This window comes from Chionomys nivalis, chromosome 16 (genome assembly GCF_950005125.1).
Source record: "Chionomys nivalis chromosome 16, mChiNiv1.1, whole genome shotgun sequence".
Classification (NCBI taxonomy): domain Eukaryota; kingdom Metazoa; phylum Chordata; class Mammalia; order Rodentia; family Cricetidae; genus Chionomys; species Chionomys nivalis.
Window position 1 is genome coordinate 16,440,156 of NC_080101.1, and position 19,190 is coordinate 16,459,345.

Below are 19,190 nucleotides of genomic sequence, written 5' to 3' on the forward strand. Positions count from 1 at the left end.
ATTAAGATCTAAGAGTAAGCCAATAAAAAGCTAAAGCAAATGGGTCAAGCAGTGATTTAATTAATACAGTTCCTGTGTTGTTATTTCGGGGCTAAGCAACTGGGAACAAATAGGCTGGATCTTTTTACAATAATAAACGTTTATTTATTTGGGGATAAACTCACAGAAGAGTAGCAATCTACAGTCCTCTGTGTGTGCTGGGAACTGGAACTGAATCCAGCAGCCAAGAGGCCAACAAATGCTTTATTTCTGTATTTATAGTACATGAATTCATGCCCAAAGTAGGTTGGTATCTTAATGGCTATTGGCTGATGGAGTTCCCACAGCATTTTCCAATATTCCTGATTCCTACCAGACTGTCTTCTCTAGATACATTACTTAATATTTTGCGAAATACTGCATTTACATGTTGTGTTTGAAGAATTAGTGTTCTCTTCCCCCACTAGGATATAAGGCTCACAAAGTATTCGTGAGTGAGGAAGGAAAGGGTAAAAGACAGAAAGAGAGATGGTGGGGAGGAGAAGAAGGAGGGGGAGATGGATAAAGGGAAGGGGAAAAAGGGAGGACCTATTAATTCATGGGCAGTAGATGTTTTATCAGCCAGAGTTGTTGAGTGAGAGAATAAATGGATGAGTGATAAATGAACAAACACAAAAATGACTAGTTAGAACCAGAGCTCCCATGTACAGCAATGGTAGAAAAAGATTTACGAGGCTAGAGAGATTGTTCACCGTTTAACAGCATTGAGTGCTCTTGCAGAAGACCCAGGTTTGGTTCCCACACCCACATGGCAGCTCTAGTTCCAGTGTATCTGTTATCTTCTTGCCTTTGTGGGTACCAGGCAATCATGTGGCACACAGACATATATACAGACAAAATATCCAGACATCTAAAAATAATCTTTAAAAATTTGTTTATTGTGGGAGGTCTTTCTCTGTACCACCAGCTCCCAAATAATGATATGGGTACTTATTATTAATTATAAAAGCTCAGCCTTAGGTTAGGCTTGTTCCTAACTAGCTCTTAAAACTTAAATTAACCCATTTCTATTAGTCTATGTTTTGCCACGTGGCTCACGGCTTTTACCTCTCCTCTTGTATGTCCTGCTTTTTCTCCATTTCCTCTGGTATCTTTCCACACCTGGATTCATCTCCTCTTCCTTTCTCTCTGCTAAGAAGTCCCATCTAATCTCTTTCTGCCTAGCTATTGGCCATTCAGCTCTTTATTAAACTCATCAGAAGGCACCTTGGCAAAGACACATCTTCACAGTGTACAAAAACATTATCCCACAAGAGTTTATTACATTAATGAACGTGTGTAAACATGCTGTGGTACATGTGTGGAGGTCAGGGGACAACTTGTGGGAGTTGGTTCTGTCCTTCCACCGTATGGGATCCAGAGTTCAAACTCAGGACATCAGACTTGGTGGCAAGCATTCTTTCCCATTGAGCCATCTTGCTGGTTTCAGCAAAGATTTTTTTTAAAGGAATGAACTTAAGTAATATATAGATGTGTTACAGAGGGGCATGATAAAAGTCCAGAACAATTGAAGAGATATTTGGTGGTTCCTTAATTGGATACTGAATTAAAAAAAAATCAATGGGCTGAGGATGTAGTTTAGTGGTAGAACACTTACCTACCATGTATAAAATCTGGATTTGATCCTAAGCACGGAAAAAAAATACTGACTTTCATAACATTTATATAAAAACTCATTGTGTGTGTGTGTGTGTCTGTGTGTGTTGTATGCACACATGTATACAGGCAATGTGCTTGCAGAGGTCAGAGAACTTTGCGTATTTTTCTCTACCACTCTCCACTTTAGATTTTTGAGACAGGATCTCTCATGTGGCTTTTGGGGATTTGAACTCAGGACCTCTTGCTTTCAGCAAGTGTCATTATTCACTGAGCCACCCTCCCAGCCACACATGATCTTTCTTTTTTGAACTTGACAAAAACGACTTTCAAGTTCTTTGAAAGAGTACATGTGAGAAAAGCCAAGGGAGCCATAAAAAAGAGGAACAATGAGGAGGCTCTTTCTGGTTTTAGTGAAACTAATTATGAGGCTAAAATAATGAAAACAGGGTCCAAGTGTCAAGGGAGCTGGCAGAGTGCTGAGATTTGCTCCAAACCTCAGGTGAAGACAGACACACAAAGTCCCAGAGTGGTGCAAAGCTGGTTGTTGGAGCCAGGGAAAAGCTACAGAGCACTGAGCATCACCTGCTAGTTTGGGTGAAGGGTTTTCCACACTTTGTTTTATTGCTTCTTGCAGTGACACTCAGAATTCTGAGCATCACGATGTCAGGACTGGTCTATCAGAGACAAAGGAATGAGGTTGTGGTGTGGGCTCTACCCAGCCCAAAGCTGCCCGGACCGTGCACTGTAGCACCAGAATCTAAACCCAGACCCATCACCAAAGCTCAGACTCACGCCTTCCATGCCATTTGAACAAAAAGAGAAGCAGCTCCTGGGTGAATATTTGGAAAATATATTGCATACTGAAAGGTGAAGATATAACAAACACTTGATTTTTTCCAAGTCTTTTTAAAAATAAAAACCAAAAGCCACACGAAAATCACTTATGTTTTCAAATGGCAATATGTCTATGTTTTAACAAATTAGAGATCTAAACAATGCTGAAGTCTAAGCTAGGCATAACAGAGTGGTGCTCTCCCATAATCCGAGTACTTGGGAAGCTGAGACAGAAGGGTTGAGAATCTGAGGCCAGCCTGGCTATACAATGGGCTCCAGGCCAGCGTTGACTAAATAGTGGGACCCTGATCATATAAACCAACCAGACAAACTGAACGGGGGTGGGGATGTAGCTCAGTTGGTAGAGTGCCTGCCCAGGGTTGGCACAGCCTGAGTTTCCTCCCTAATATCACCCAAATCAGGTGTGATAGTGAATATCATTCATCTCAACACCATGGAGGTAGAGGAAGGAGGATCAGAAGTTCAAGGTCATTTTTAGTTATAGTGAATTCCAGGCTGGGCCAAGAGCATAAAACTGTATCTCAAAAAACCAAACCAAACCAAACCAAACCAAGCCAAACCAAGCCAAACCAAACCAAAACAGCCCCTGCCCCCAGCAAATCCTCCAAATAACAAACCACAATGCCCCAAATCTCACAAATAGGAAGCAAAATACTTAAACAATGTGAAGTGTGTTTATAGTGTGGGCAAGAAGAGCAGTTTGCAAAGCCGCATGCGTAAGGTGCCATGGTTTCTAGAAAACGTTTTTATGTGCATCTGGACGAGAAAGCCTGCTAAGTGCTATGTGCATGCAAAAGCAGGTTTCCAATGAGGAAAGTCAGCGAGCGACATTCACTGTTGAGACAGCTCGTCATTAGCAACTGGAAATGGCATCCTGGTTCTCCATCTGGATAGATGCCAAGGTCCCCCAGGCCACAGACACTGCTTAACCTGTCACTCCCCTCAACCAGCCAAAATGACAGCCAGGCTTGGTCCATGCCAAATTCCCACAGGATTCTGGATCTTCCTCGATGTGACTGGTCAAACCCTGAAAAAGAGGCCAACTAAACTCTTTCTTGATTGCCTTGACTGAGAGCATGGGAAGGTGGGGGCTGGTTGATCATGTCTTTTTTTTTTTTTTTTTTTTTTTTTTAACAGCGATGCAAATGAGGATCTTATTTCTTATTTGGTTGCTGTGCTGGGGTGGGGGAGAAGCTATTCTCTCAGCTGTTTTCACTAGAGATGGATGTAGTGGGTCCATGCATGAGCTGCTTCCTGCAGCCTGGGGTCTCAGGAGGTCAGGGGAAGCTGGAAGGTGAGGGATGCTGCAGGGGGATGCTGTTGAGGAGGAATGCTATAATGGGAGGGATGCCGAGGCTGAGGGGATGCAGGAGTATGGGGGATGCTGAATGATGGGCGGCTCTGTAGGGTGAAAGGATGCTAGAAGGTCAGGGTTACTGGAGAGAGAATCCTCAGTTTCCAGCACACTGACTCTTCCTACCCCAGACTTGAGCTTTGTGCTCTGATTATTTAATAGGAGTCAACCTGCCCAGTTAAAGTACATGAAGGGCACATCAAGGTTTCGTCTCGGCATCCACAGCACTTTGTACTCAGCGTGGCTTTGGGGAAGGAGCCTTGAATCGGGGATTCCCCAGGTCTTCTTGGAGTCTTCTGGGTAACTCTGGGCAAGGCCTTTAAGCGTTTTAAACTTTCTTTCATCATCTATAAAATGCGTCTAATGATACTCAGCCAATGTGATAATTAATGAGACTAAGGACGCGACAGTGCTAGCCCAGAGCCTGGCCCTCGGGAGTCTCTCACCTGCTGGGGACTGAGGACTTGACCTAGGGACTCCCTGGGTGGGGCTGAAGCCTCTTGGTGGAGAGGACGCTTCCTGGCAGTAATCGAGATCTGCCACTAGGGGGAGCGCAAGTTCCATGGTTGATTGTTTTCAAGTCTATTTCCCAAGCTTAATTTCACTCCTGCAACATTTAATTTATTCCTTAACAGTTAGGGCCTGGCCTGCCCCAGCATTCTTTTCCCATGGAAAGCTATCGTCATTAAGGTAAACACGGTGTAGCTGGCTTGTGAAAAGTCCATGCAGTTTTGTTTTCTGGCTGGTTCCTTTTGAGGGCCTCCTGTTAGTTTGGTTTCATGTCCGTACCCATGGCATACCCCTGACTGATAGCCGGTGCACATCTTGGTCTGAAGGCAGCTGCGAGGAAAGTGAAACAGACCTGGGCTCATTGTTGTTATGCAACCAAGGAGGACATCTGCGGCCCCAAGTGTGACAGAGCACCTTTCTTGTCTCAGAAGACACGTTCTTGGTTCTTATCGTCTTTCTTTTTTTTTTTTCTCTTTTTTCCCCCCCGCTGTTTCTGACACGTTTCATGAACTGTAGTGATGTATTTCCAGGTCACAGGGCTAGCTCTAACATCGTTGGAGCCTCAGCTTCACGGATGATCAAATCAGGAAGCGCTCTAAGGAAGAGAGAGCCCAGTGGCGCTAGGATCTTGGGTTTCAGTGTTTCATCAGGGAAAACAAGATAACTGGGCCGGGCATTTTCTAATACCTTTCTAGTGCTGCCATTCTCCCCCGTTCGAAGAGAAGGCCACGCCCACAAGCCCCGTTTTCTGGCTCACATATGTTGCACGAATTTCAGTTATGAAGAGGTGCGGCGGAAGAAGTGTCGCTGTGATTTATGACTGTGTGGCAATGCAGCCCTGGGAGCGGAGAGAGGCTTTCTTAGAGATGCTGAGCCTTGGAACGAACTGTTAGGCTGAGCGAGGCAGGGACACATCAAAGACTCTGGCGCTCCTTGGCTCTGGGGTCTGTGGGTCTCCTGTGAAGTCCTGTGATGTGGGCATTTACTTCTGTTTGCTGGAGAGGTGAGCACACTGGGAAACCAGTGGCCCAGCCATGTTCCTGGCCTTAGCACACCGGTTTCTGACATTTGACAGGCATTTGGTATTGACTCCGGGAAGAGGGCTCAGGGACGAGCCAGTGTTGGGGACACGATTATCAAGTCCATGATAGTGCAGTGTATTTTAGCCACTAACGGAGGCACCTGAAGGAAGAATTGGAACCCGTGGGGTACATGTCTTTAAACACATTGTCTGTCTTTGGGAAGGATTGAGAACTAATGGATTCGAACTTGGTGAAAACACAGTTAACATTCAACACAGATGAGTAACTCTAGTGGACATTTTCATGGGGCCATCTCTGCTGGCAGTAAAAAAAATGGCACAATGCCAAAAAGCAACTTTGGTAGCATGGTAACCCAGCATGAACTGCTAGGGCTGGACCTGGCTTTGGGGTCTGCTTATAAGCCCCTCCCCCACAATGGAGCAAAAGGAATTTGTTCTAAAGATGCCAGTCCCCAGTGTGAGCTACCCAGGCTGGGGCTGACAACCTTGTAGACAGGGCACGGATGACATTCCAGGGACTTGGACCCAGCTGTAGTTTTGAAAAGCACGGTTTCTGGGGACTAGAGTCCCCAGAATACTGGAGCTTGTGTGCTTGGCGCGGAAGCAACTGGGAATGGAGACAGGATAATGAGCTGGGCTGGCGGTTTGGGAAGACAGGGGATTAACACTCCTAAAACCAAGGCCTCCAATCATCTGAGCTCAGTCCTGTCCCTCAGGTTAGGTGGCCAGCCACATTCGCAAGACTTGTGATGTCTTTGCCTCTTTTCTCGCTACCCCTTGCCCTTGCCTTCATGGGACACCTAAGTCAAGACACTTCTTAAACAGAATCTAGTGCGTGTCTGCTGGAGTCAGTCCAGGGCTATCTGGGTTGGAGAGTTAACTCGGAACAAAAAGTCACCAACAGTGTGCACACAGTACGTCATCCAAGTGCAGATTCCTTCCTACGACCTGGAGTTTACGTCCCTGTCAGTCTGTCCGCTGTCATAGATGGGATGCCAGCTCCTATGTCCACAGCCCAGTCCTGTCAGAGGATCCTCATGAAAATAACACACGAATTCACTTAGGCTCAATGTTTTTTAAACTCAAGGACAATTTTATTGAGCGTTTCGGAGGGAAGCGATAGGGCCGGAGTTTAAGTCTCAGCAGCAGCCAGGAGAGAGATGGGGCTGGGGGAGGGAGAAAGGCGAGCTTTCTGAGTGAAAATTAGCAAAATGGCGGGGACAAGCTTCTGAATAAGGAAGGAAAGGGTTGGGCCCTTCTGAGGAAGAGAAGCCTCAAGTGTTAGAGAAACACGCCCAGGCTTGAGCCAGTATCGTCAAGAAAGGAAGAAGAAGCTGGGTGTGGTGGCACGTGACTTTAATCAGGAGGCAGAGGCAGGTGGATCTCTGGGAGTTTGAGGGTCTGCAGGGTGAGTTCCAGGACAGCCAGCCAGCCAGCCAGCCAGCCAGCCAGCCACACACACACACACACACACACACACACGCACCCGCACACCCGCGCGCGTGCACACACACACACACAAGGAAAAGTTATGCTTTTCTGAGTTAGGACCCAGAGCAGGTGATAGACTCATAGACCAGCAAGGCATTGGCAGGCTCAGCTTTTAACAGGAGTAAAAAGCAAGGCTTAACTGTCCCTTCTGCCATGCCATAAACAGCCATACAGACCTGTACAGGAATATAAAACAAGACCTGAGTGGGCAGAGATGGAAACAGTCCTGGTAGCGGGGCAGCACCGGGAGGCCGTGGGCATGGGCCTGTTCCTGCAGTAAGGGAATGTCCCTGAAGTAAAGCTAGTTTTGACCATACGTTTAAGGAAAATAGCATAAGATGCAATCATGGCAAAACGGAATCTTTCTCTTTAATGATCCCGGGGATTGAACCCAGGGCTCTGTGTATGCTGACCAGCAGCTCCACCACTGAGCTACATTTCCAGCCTCACAAATGTATTATGGTAACCACTTTATTTCATACTGTGTCTCCTTCAGAGTTGATATAAATTATTATTATTATTATTATCATGATTGCTGCAGCCTGGTCTTGAAACATGATTGGATCGTTCAGGGAATGAATATAGAACAGAGACAGAGACCCTACTGAAAAGCTATGGGGGTGGGGGGCTGTGTGAGCCCTAACGGGACTCTACCAACAACACAGCAATCTGCATCCTCAGGGCTTTGGTTATGCACAGCACAGGGGGCGGGGCTAGCTAGTCCAGTGGGAGACTCTGGGCAGTGGTCTCAGGCTGTGAACATCCAGGAGGAGGAAGCTGCAGCTGCTGGCTTTTGCACACACTGCTGACATTTGCCCTTGGACCCAAGGAGGGTCTCACCCTTCTTCTGTGCCTCACCTGGGGGAGGGGGAGGCTCTGCCATTCTCACAAGTCTGAGGCATTGGTTTCTTGACATGGCCATGCTTATGCCAACGATGCACATTCCCACAAGGCTTCCTTGGCTCCCCACGAATCCCTTAGCTCATGTAGAAATTATACTTGGCTGCACTGGTCTCAGAAGCAATTGGTACACTCACCTGGGGCAAGACAGTTCAAGTGGGAGCCTAGGGACCCTCTTTGGTTGTCAGGGTCTTCTGGGGGTTGCACACAGGGAGCTGTGAATCGGGGACAGGAAAGGCGAGCACAGGCAGGCTCTTGCTTGCTAGTAACAATTTCAGGTTTGACTCTGTGGTGGTCTTGATTGTTTCCTTTACTGTGAGTTTTGATTTGATTTGCCAGTTGCTAGCATTCTTTTCTGAGGGACCCAAGCCCCCTTTAGAAAGTCCTTGCCTATGCCTGTTTTCTGAAGTGCTCTCCCTACATTTTTTTCCTAAGAGAATTTTGATCTCACACTAGGTCTGGAGCTGACATTGTATAGGTGAGAGATAGTGAGTGACCTAGTCCACTCTTCTATGTGCAGACGTTCAGTTTTGCCAGCATCGTCTGCTAAAGAGGCTATCTTTTCTCTAATGTGTGTTTTTGGCATCTTCGACAAAAGAATTAGGTGGCTCCAGTTCTGCTGGCTCAGATCCGTGTTCTCTGTTCTATTTCATCGACCAATGCGCCCCCTTTTGTGCCAATACCATGCTGCGTTTGTTATTGCTGCTCTGCAATATACCTTGACATCAGGTGTGGTAATTGCTCCAGCAGCATTCTCTGGGCTCAGCATTGCTCTGGATACATGCGCTCTTCTCTGTTTCTGAATTATCCTTTTGAAATATTTTATTTATTATTTTTATTTTATGTGTGTTCTTGCTTGCACATGTTTAAGCATACCACATGTGTGGGCATTAGGTTCAGCCCTAGTAGTACCCTGAACGTAGAATACTGTCTGTAGAAACAGTCACTACTAACATGATGTTCAGTAACATAATAATCACTATGATAATACAGTAAAAAATCAGTTAAACATCAACCATCCTTTTGATTCCAATTGTTTTATGAAGTATCTGTCTGCTACGGTGTCTCAGTGGGTAAAAACGTTTCCTGCCAACCCTGACAGCTTGAGTTAAGTCCTTATTGGTGGAGAGAATTGACTTCCACACGCTGTCCTCTGACTTCCTGACCTGCACCCTGGCCCACTCATTCCATCCAATAAATAATAAGGGCAAGACTTTGTGAAAAGAAATAAAGGAATTTTTATTAGGATATGTTTGTTAGGATGTTAGCTACTTAGAGGATAAATGGGGTGAGAGAAAAAAACAGTAAGAATAGCGATGAGTTCTGTGATGAAAGAGAAATGGAGGCGAGGAGAGTGAACGGAAGGCAGAAAACCCAGGGGACAATATAGATGGGAGGGCAGGCAGGAAACCAGGGGACAATATAGATGATGGGAGGGCAGGCAGGAAACCAGGGGACAATATAGATGATGGGAGGGCAGGAAACCAGGGGACAATATAGATGGGAGGGCAGGAAACCAGGGGACAATATAGATGATGGGAGGGCAGGCAGCTTTGGCCGATGACAGAAACAGAAGGGGAAATGTAACCATGTGGCCCTAAAACAATTCCACTAGATGCTCTTGAAGGAAGTAGGATTAGAAAAGGAAAAAGGAAAATCTCATGAGAGCCACTAACTGATAACTTCCTATTGGTTGAACTTTTTGTGCTGTGTGGGAGGAAATACTCTCTGTTCTGCCCCGTTGTTAACTAAATGCGAAGTTTCCAAGTTACCACATATTACACACAACATTTTCTTTCTTTATGATGGGGAAGAAGCAGCCCGACGAATACAAAAGACTTAGATTTTGAATGAGGGTGGGTAAAAATTTGAACTCTTCCATTTCTCATTTGTGTGACCTCTAAGCTAGCGAATCCGACCCTCTGAGTCTCAGAATCCTTCTTGGCAGAGGAGGGAAATAATCCCAGAACCTCAGAGAGGGAGGCAATTGACTCAGTAGGGGCATCTGACAGAGGCTGTGATGAATGTACATTGATGTATGTGGATTGGCACTTGATTGACAGATAGATAGCCATGGACCGACAGTGACCAGTGGATGATGGAGAATGTATGGACAGAAGGAGGTGGGTAGTAGGAGACTGACAAGTGGAGATTGTGAAGGATAGGGAGAGGCCATGATGGGGATCAGGACCATGAAGGATAAACAGAAACTGTAATGTGTAGTGGAGACTATAATGAGGATTGGGATTATGATGGATGGAAGGACAGACAGACAGACACTGTGGTGGATAGTGATAGTGATGGCAATTGTGATTTTGAGAGAGTAAAGGAGATTGCGGGGTGGGGGAGACTGCGGTAGATGGTACCTATGGTGGATGGACACTGTTGTAGCAGGATGGAGGCCGTAAAGAATGGATGAAGATGGATGCAGGAGACGTGGTAGGAGCAGGAGTGGGTGAGACTTCAATGGGGATTTTACATGCTGCTAGGTAGATGTGATTATAGCAGGTGTGAGACTGTTAGGACCTTTCTGGGATGGGAAGCTAGACCGACAGTCAATTTACTTTGAATAGACCTGTGGTCCCTCTGTGGCAGATACTGTAGGGGTCCCTCAGTTCTTGTCTTCTTGCAGCAATGACTTCAGACAAGAGGCACAAACAATTTGCATACACTTAGCGTAGCTGCAGTGAAATTAAGGAAGCTGAGCGGAACGCTTCAAAGAGAGTGGAGTGGAGCAGCACTTTAGTGGGTTCTGGGTGCTGAATTTCTGTTTGTTTTGTTGAGACAAGGTCTCTCCATGTAGCCCTGGCTGGCCTGGAACTCTCTAATCAGACCAGCTTTGGACTCACAGAGATACATCTGCCTATGCTTCCCTAGGGCTGGGTTTAAAGGTATACAGTACCGTGCCCAGCTGTCTAATAGATTTTAGACACTTTCATGAATATTCATGAAGTAAGTACATATTCATGGAGTACGATTCTTTGTCCCAAATCATAGTGGATTGGATCTCCTTTTTAGGGAATTTCCTCTCATGGTCTCCACAGAAGTGGAGGAGTATCAAAACAGCAGTGCAGGTGATATTGGGATGACATCATTTCTTTTGAGACCAAGGATCCTTTGTTAGCATACGTGTGTAGGCAAATGCCCAGGTGGCTGAGTTTCTGGTCTAGGGGAAACAGCCTAACTACGGCTTCAAGGACGTCGAACAACAAAGGGGCATTTGACCATCCGGAAACGCAGCTCCATGATGCAACTGAAGTTTTCCTTGGTTACCTCACAGCCAGCTCCTTGTCTGTGGGGCCGTTGGCTCTCAGGAACTGGTGGAGGACTGTTAGAAACCCTTTTCACTCACAATTTAGTCTGTGTCGTTAGATGTAAGAATACACAAAAAGGCCACAATGCCTCGCGCTTGCTCTGCAGGCGGGGTGAGGGGTGTTCCATGGCTGCCGGTTAGAACCTGTCAAGATTGAGACTGGCTTTTTTTTCCGCTTCTTTTTCTCAGAGCTTTGTCCTGCCTCATACCTGGTCAGCTTGGCTCTTCCATATTCGGTATAGATCCTCTATCTTTTAACGTAATTATTACTCTGATCTGATAATTATTAATTCTTTGAGAATTTCATTCATGCCTACAATATATTTTGATTATATTCACGCTTTAATTCTTCTAAGATCCACTCTTCTCCCCATTCCCTTTCGACTTTGTGTTTTCTTAAAAAAACAAAGAAACAAAACAAACCCAACTGAATCCTATTTGTGCAGCCAGGGTTACAGACTCGTCTCAAAACCCAAACAGAGACTAGTTCTACCTCACAGATGTGTGAAGACTAACCAAACAACCATAGATATGTCCTTGGTGGCTGGGCATGGTGGTCTATGTCATAATCCCAGCATCCGTGGGCCAAGGTAAGAGTTTAAGGATAGCGTGGGCCCCATTGTGAGACTGCCTCAAAGCAGACATTTTTATGTGATGAGCTGTATTTGCCACACATGTGAGGGGAGCAGGGACCTTTGATAAGCTTCCAGGTCTGCAGATCCCCACCTGCTCACATCTTTCTCTTTTCTTTGATGATACATCCCTTGGCAATGCAAGAAAACCTCCAGGCCACCTTAATTACGGAATTTAGTCACTCCGTGCCAAAGAGAAAGTCATTGTGCCTGAAACCTAACAAATTGGTCCCATTCTCTTTGGAGGCACGTGATATTCTGTCTTGGGATTTCTTGTTGATTGGACCATCTTCAGTGGAGGAATGGTACCTGTCATTAGAATACAGACACCTGGTTTCAGATTCTTGCCTGTCAAATGACAGACTCTGAATGAATCTCATTTTCAATACGAAGTAATGTCAGGGCTGGAAACAGAGATCCTCTAATAAGGAAAGGAAAACTATCAAACCTGGTGCCGGAGCTGCTTTTGTAAATAAAGTTTTATTGGGACACAGTCTTGCTTGTTTGCTTTCACAGTGTACTGCCTGTGGCTGCTGACAGTCTACATTGACTTGTATCAGACTATATTTACTATCTGGGTCTGTACAGAAAGAGTTCAGGTTTCTACTCGAGACCAGTTTTTGCTTTGTTTTTGTGAGTCAAGATCTTGCAATGTAGCCCAGGCTGGTTTAGAACGTAGAGCTGAGATTATAGCCTTGTGCCAAAGTGCCTGCTCCTCTCCTTTGTATATGTAATTAAATAACTCCAAAAAGAGAAAGGAACTGTTAGACATCATATAACAAATTAAAAACAAAAAAGCAAAAAGGTAAAATCTTAGGACAGAAAAGATGAAGAATGACAAATATCTTCAGCAGTCCAGATACTTGACCTTCCCCATTGCTGAAGGAACCTCCCGCTCTCTGGGAGAGGCCCAGATGTGACCAATGGTATTGTATTTAACTGGCCCAAAAGATGGGAATTTCTTGGTGAGTCTGCACTCTAGGAGGCTTTGCACTGGGAACCCAACAAAGTCATCAAAATGAGCACCCACAGTGCCCACAACACCCACAATGTCTACAACATCCACAGCGCCCACAGCGCCTACAGTTCCCACAGCACCCACAGCGCCTACAGTGCCCACAGCACCTACAGAACCCACAGCATCCACAGTACCCACAGTGCCCACAGCGCCTACAGTGCCCACAGCACCCACAGTGCCCACAATGTCCATAGTACCCATAGTGACCACAGTGCCTACAGCACCCACAGTGCCCACAGCACTTCAGTTTTGAAGTAATCTCCCTGAAGTCATGATTCATCTTTGCCTCACCAATTTGGATTTGGTGATATGAACTTCTATCACAAGCATCTTTGCACATTAGAAAAATATGTCATTCAGCACCAACACTTTAGGGGAGTGGCCTTTAAAAGAATGTCTGTTTTAGGTAGGCATGACTAAGCTGGATGTGTTTGTCTGAAACTCAGCAACAACCACACAAATCATGCATTGCTTATGTCTGCTTGCTAATACATGCTCAAGGTCTCTTTGGGAATGAAAATGTCTGGACATTGTCTTTCTTTTCTTTTTAATTGTATGTATGTATGTATGCATGTATGCATATATGTATGTATGTATGTATGCATGTGTTTGTATGTGTGTGAGCCATGGCTCAGTGTGAAGATAAGGGGATAACTTGTAGAAGTTGTTTCTTTTCTTCCACCATGAATGAATGAACCCTGATAATGAACTCAGGTCACCTAGCATCTTTACCAGCTGAGATATCTCTCTGGCCCCTGATACTACTTCTATTTGGATATATTTTTAAAATTTATTTTTTAACTTTTGAAATTAAAACATAATTATAACATTCTCTCCCTTTCCTTTCCTCCATCCAACCCTTCCCATGCACAATTCATAGGCTCTACTTCTTTAATTGTTTGTACATACATACATACATATATTCACACATATATATTAATATAATATTACTCAGGGCTGACATATATGATTTCAGGGATGACCACTTAGTAGTAGATAAGTGGGAGGGGCTCTTCCTATGGAACACTAGTCATGCTCCTAGAATTCCTTGGTTGCCTATAGTTCTTTGTCTACAAGGGCCCATGAGATTTTCCTTTTACACGTTGGCATGTCTATTTTCATCCTTGTTGAGGTCATGTTTAGGCAGCCACGTTGATGAGACTATGTGGGTGTGGCTTCTTGCTTTTCTAGGAGATGAAATCTCACAGAAAACTTCCTGTTCCTCTAGCTCTTGCCATCTTTTTGCCCCCTCTTCTGCTATGACCCTTTAGCCTAAGGTGTAGGAGCTGGCTATAGATGTACCAGATGGAGCTGGGTACCACATGGTCACATGTTCTGTGCATTCTGATGGGTTGTGGTTTTCTGTAACAGTAATGGCCTCTCTTTTACAAGGAGATATTTCTACAACTAGGGGTGAGACCTGTACTTATATGTGAGCACAAGGGTATTGGGCCATGTTGGTCCTTGTAGTTCACAGGTACTACATCTGGGTAGAATGATTGGTTGCTTCCCTCCTTTGAAAGCTTACAGGGTACCATTTGGTACCATGAAAACTAGTCCTCAGGGAGGAGGCTTCTGATTCACAGCCAGCTTGGGTCTTCTGAGTCCTGTTTCCAAATACCTCATATCCAGCAGTAGAGACTTCCCTTCAATCTCTGGGAGGCAACCAAGGGCAACAATAGAATAGCAATGTGGGATTCCCCTGTGTATACTGTGAATGTGTTTTGTTACCATTGGTTAATAAAAATGCCAATTTGGGCCTATGACAGGACAGAATAGAGCAAGGTGGGAATTCCAAGCAGAGATAGAGGAGAAAAAAGGTGGAGTTGAGGAGACGCCTTGTAGCTGCCGAAGGAGACAGATGCCCGGTAAGCCACGAGCCTCGTGGTAAATACAAAATAATAGAAATGGGTTAAGATGTAAGAGTTAGTTAATAAGAAGACAGAGCTAATAGGGCAATCAGTGTTATAATTAATATAGTTTCTTTGTTGCTGTTCTGATCTGGGTGACTGGTAAAAGAATTATCAGTCTCTGCCTACACAATGGGTTTGGGGAGTATCTTAGACAACACTGACTGACAGTTCAAAGGGGGCTTCTCATACCTGGTATTGTTTTTGTTGCGAGTCTATAATTCTTGAGGGGGTGTTGTCAGTTCGGTCTACTTGGATATTGAAAGCCATTTCCTTCAGTGAAGTCTGTCTCTCAGATTTTTCATTCACCAAGACCATTCTTCTGCTGTAGCTGGACCCTAGTACACTATCAATGTAGGAGAAGAATCCTACCAATCATTTCACAGGCAATGGGAATATTGGAATGGTCTGAGAGGTAAAATTAAGACACTGATATTTAGGGTCACAATAAGAAATTATTCTCTGTTATTTTCTCTTTCAGTCTTTCTGATCAGACAAGGGAAGGTCTCAAACAGATCCTAGCTAGTTCTTAGCATCTTTCCACTGTGTACTAAGAGGGAGGGGAGGGGAAAGAAGAGGGGAGAAGAAGAGAGAAGGGGAGGGGAATGGAAAAGAGGAGTGGGAGAGAGAGATAGAAGCATTCCAGGCACCTAGGCCTGCAGGCAGCACTTTCCATGCTCTCAGAAATAATGGAAAGCACCCTCTAGTTTTCATTGTATTTATTTTATGACTGACTCTGATCTGGCCAGGGACAGCAGTTCCATTCATGCTAATTTTGTTGGCGTTCCTCTTAAAATCACTTTCAAGGAAAGAGAGGGAGGAAGCAAGGCAACATTTTACCTAGAATATTGTATTGGAGGAAGCCACTTGTTGGTTCCCAGCCGCTTAGCACTAAAATAATCACACAGAACTTCCTTTCTTTATTACTTTCTTCCCCTCCCTCCCTCCCTTCTTCCCTCCCTCCCTTCTTCCCTCCTTCCCTTCTTCCCTCCCTCCCTCCCTCCCTCCCTCCCTCCCTCCCTCCCTCCCTCCCTCCCTCCTTCCCTCCCTCCCTCCCTTCCTTCTTTTTTCAGTCTTGGGAATGGAATCCAGGACCTTGTATATGCTAGGTAAATCTTCTGCCACTGACCTACATCATAAACCAGACACACACACACACATATATATATATATACATATACACACAGATATACATACATATGTATATATGTATACACACATATAACATTTTCAGTCTTCCATTGAGAACTTCATATATGCTTACAATGTTTCTTGATCATCTCTACCTTCTCTCCAACTCCTTCCAGACACCCTTTGTCCTTTTTCCAATTTAATATATTCTTCTTTCAAAAAAAAAAATAACCCACCAAATCTAATGAGTATTACCCAAATGTACATGGGTGTAGGGCCTCTGAAGAATACCGACTCTCCTTCTCCCAGGCATCAACTGCCAATAGCTCACAACTGATAAAGACTGTTGATAACTTTTGTCCCCAGCTAGCCTTCACAGCACCAAAAGGTGAAATACCGGGGCCTTGTGAGTCCCTTCACCACCCATACTGGAATGATTGTTGCAGGCAAGCACAGATGCTGAGGGAGTTCATGAGCACAGTGGGCCTGCCATGCCCAGAAGACACAGTTTTGCCTCAGGTAGTCCTGGCCTCTGACTCTTCCAATCTTTCTGCCCCATCTCTCATGATGTTTTCTGAACTTTGGGAGAGATGAAGTGTGATGTTGATATGCTGCTCATGGCCGAGCACTCTGCAGGAACTGTCTCTGAACTTTAGATAGTTGTGAGTGTCTGTATTAAGGGATGGTTATTACAACAAGAAGCTTCTCTGATGGACTGAGAGATGTACTACTCATCTATGGGTATAGAGATAAGTATTTAGAAGACAGTTTGGTACCACGTCCATTTAGCAAAATAATAGCAGCAGGTTATCTCCTGGGGCCTATGAGTTCCCTGCTATGGGTCCTTGGCCAGATACACAGTATCAGACATGAGTTTCCTCCAGAGAAATGAGACTTAAATCCAATCAGAAAGCAGTTGGTTACTCCAATAACATTTGTGGAACTCTTCTACCTAGGGCCCTATCTTGTCAGGCCAGTTATTCTTGTAGTTTACAGCATTTAATCCAATCAGAAAGGGCTAAAATCCAAACAGAAAGCAGTTGGTTACCCCCAAAACATTTGTGGAACTATCGTACTCATGGGCTTATATTGCTAGGCTGGTTGTTATTACAGCTCACAGGGTTCACAGCTAAGACTGTTGATACTTTTCTCTCCTGGTAGCCTTTGTAGTGCCATAAGGTGAAAGCTAGCTGTCAGGGAGGAAGCTTGCTGGTCAGTACCAACTTGATTTCCTCATGTCCTGTGACCAAAGTGTCTGGTGTCTTCAGCACTGAGGTCTTATCACCAAGTTCTGGCGGGTAAGCAAGAGCAATGGTACTAGCCTGCATTGTTTCGAGGTCCCTGGGACACTTCCTGACCAACAGTTCGAAGGGTGGCATTCAACTCTTGTCGCTGGGACAAGCCCTTCATCTTTGAGAAAGAATTACCTAAGAGTGTCCAAGCTGGGCTTGAACTCACTAATCTAGCTCAGGGAGGCCTCGAACTTACAAATACAAAAGTCAAGTACAAGGTAGGAGCTCCTGGTTATTATTACTTTTTATTTTTACAGCATTCTAGCTTTTATCCTCAAACATTTTTATTTACCCTAACAAATGTACACATAGACTCCCAGATGGTATTAAAAAGCTTTTTGGAAGCTGGGCACTGGTCTTTAATCCCAGCACTTAGGAGGCAGAGGCAGGTGGATCTCTGTGAATTTGAGGCCAGCCTGGTCTACAAGAGCTAGTTCCAGGACAGGGTCCAAAGCTACAGAAAAACCTTGCCTCAAAAAAACCAAAATAAAAATAGGTGGAAAGGGTGCTTGCCTTTTATGTGTGTCAGGATACATGCCAACTCAAATACGTGCCCATCACCTCTGTCAACCATATCTGCGAGAAGCCACAGTTCCCTAGGAGTTCTGTATTTTAAACTTTATTATCAGTATGTGAATGTGTACGTGTGTGTGTGTGTGTGCATGTGTGTGTGTGTGTATGTTAAAAGTGTGTGAGGGCAGGTGCACATGCTTTGTCTCTGTGAGATACCCGAGAGAGTCAGTTGACAAGGAAGAAAGTTTTACTTTGGCTTTCTGTTTCAGATGTTTTAATTTAAGCTTTGCTGGCTCCATTGCTCTGAGTCAGTGGGGAGGCAGACTATCATGGAGGGTGAAGGGTACATCAGGGGCCGGTCACCTCATAGTAGGTAGGGAGCAGAAAGGGAAGAAGGGACTGGGAAATAGATACAACCTTCAGAGGCATGTCTCAGTGACCTACTTACTTCTAGGTGGCCCCGTCTCCTAAACTTTGTGACACCTCCCTAAATATTAACACCGGCTAGGAGCCAAGCTTTCAACACACGAGCATGTGGGGAACAGCTCAGATTCAAGCTGCACTGGGCTATGGAGATAAAATAGGGTGCAGTTTGCCGGTCTCAGATCTGAGTCGCAGGGACACCTCAGAAAGTTGCTGAGGAGGTGTGACTTCTTGATGAGACACGAGAAAGTTGTGGACAGGACCTTGGGGGAGTAGCCAGGGAGCTGAGGGAAGAGCGATGACCAGAGACTTCAGATGCCAGCTTACTTAGAGCCAATGTGGCAGAGATGTGGGTACCTCAGACGTTTGAACGCTGATGGAAGCAGGGAGCAGAGGCTTCAGGATCCTTTGGTGTTAGTCTCCTCGTGGCAAGTCCAGGGGGCCGTTTCAGTGTGATTGGGTAACGACTCTCCAATTTCCCCAAGATCCTAGCCTGTGAGTGTGATTGAGAACACTGAGCCCTTCTAACCCTGGGCTCTGCCTGTTGACACATCTTTCTGGCATCCCAGGCATGTGGAACATGGACAGATGTCAACTTGCTCTGAAAGCCAAGCAGTGGAGAGAGAGAACACAGGCTCTCGTCTCAGAGGATGAGACACCAGGCTTCGTATTTCCTATGCCTTTTCCAGATGCCATCAGCTCCACCTGAGCCAGTAGTTGTCGCCAAACTACGTATCTGCTTGCATGGCACCTGATGATATCTGTTTCCAACAGCTTCCCTTCCAAGGATGCAGATGACTGACAAATCAGAGGACGAATGATGCAATCGAACAGTCAATGAGAGGCCAGTGGGAGGCCAGTGGAAGATTAGTAGGAGATTAGTAGGAGCTCAGTGGGAGGCCAGTGGGAGGTCAGTGAGAGCTCAGTGGGAGGCCAGTGGAAGACCAGTGAGAGGCCAGTGGGAGACCAGTGAGAGCTCAGTGGGAGGTCAGAGGGAGCTCAGTGGGAGGCCAGTGAGAGGCCAGTGGGAGTTCAGTGGGAGACCAGTGGGAGATTAGTTGGGAGGCCAGAGGGAGCTCAGTGGAAGGCCAGTGGGAGATCAGTGAGGTTCTTGGAGGCTCAGCTGATCTCTTCTTCACTCACATCCATGGTGAATTCTTGCTTTCTC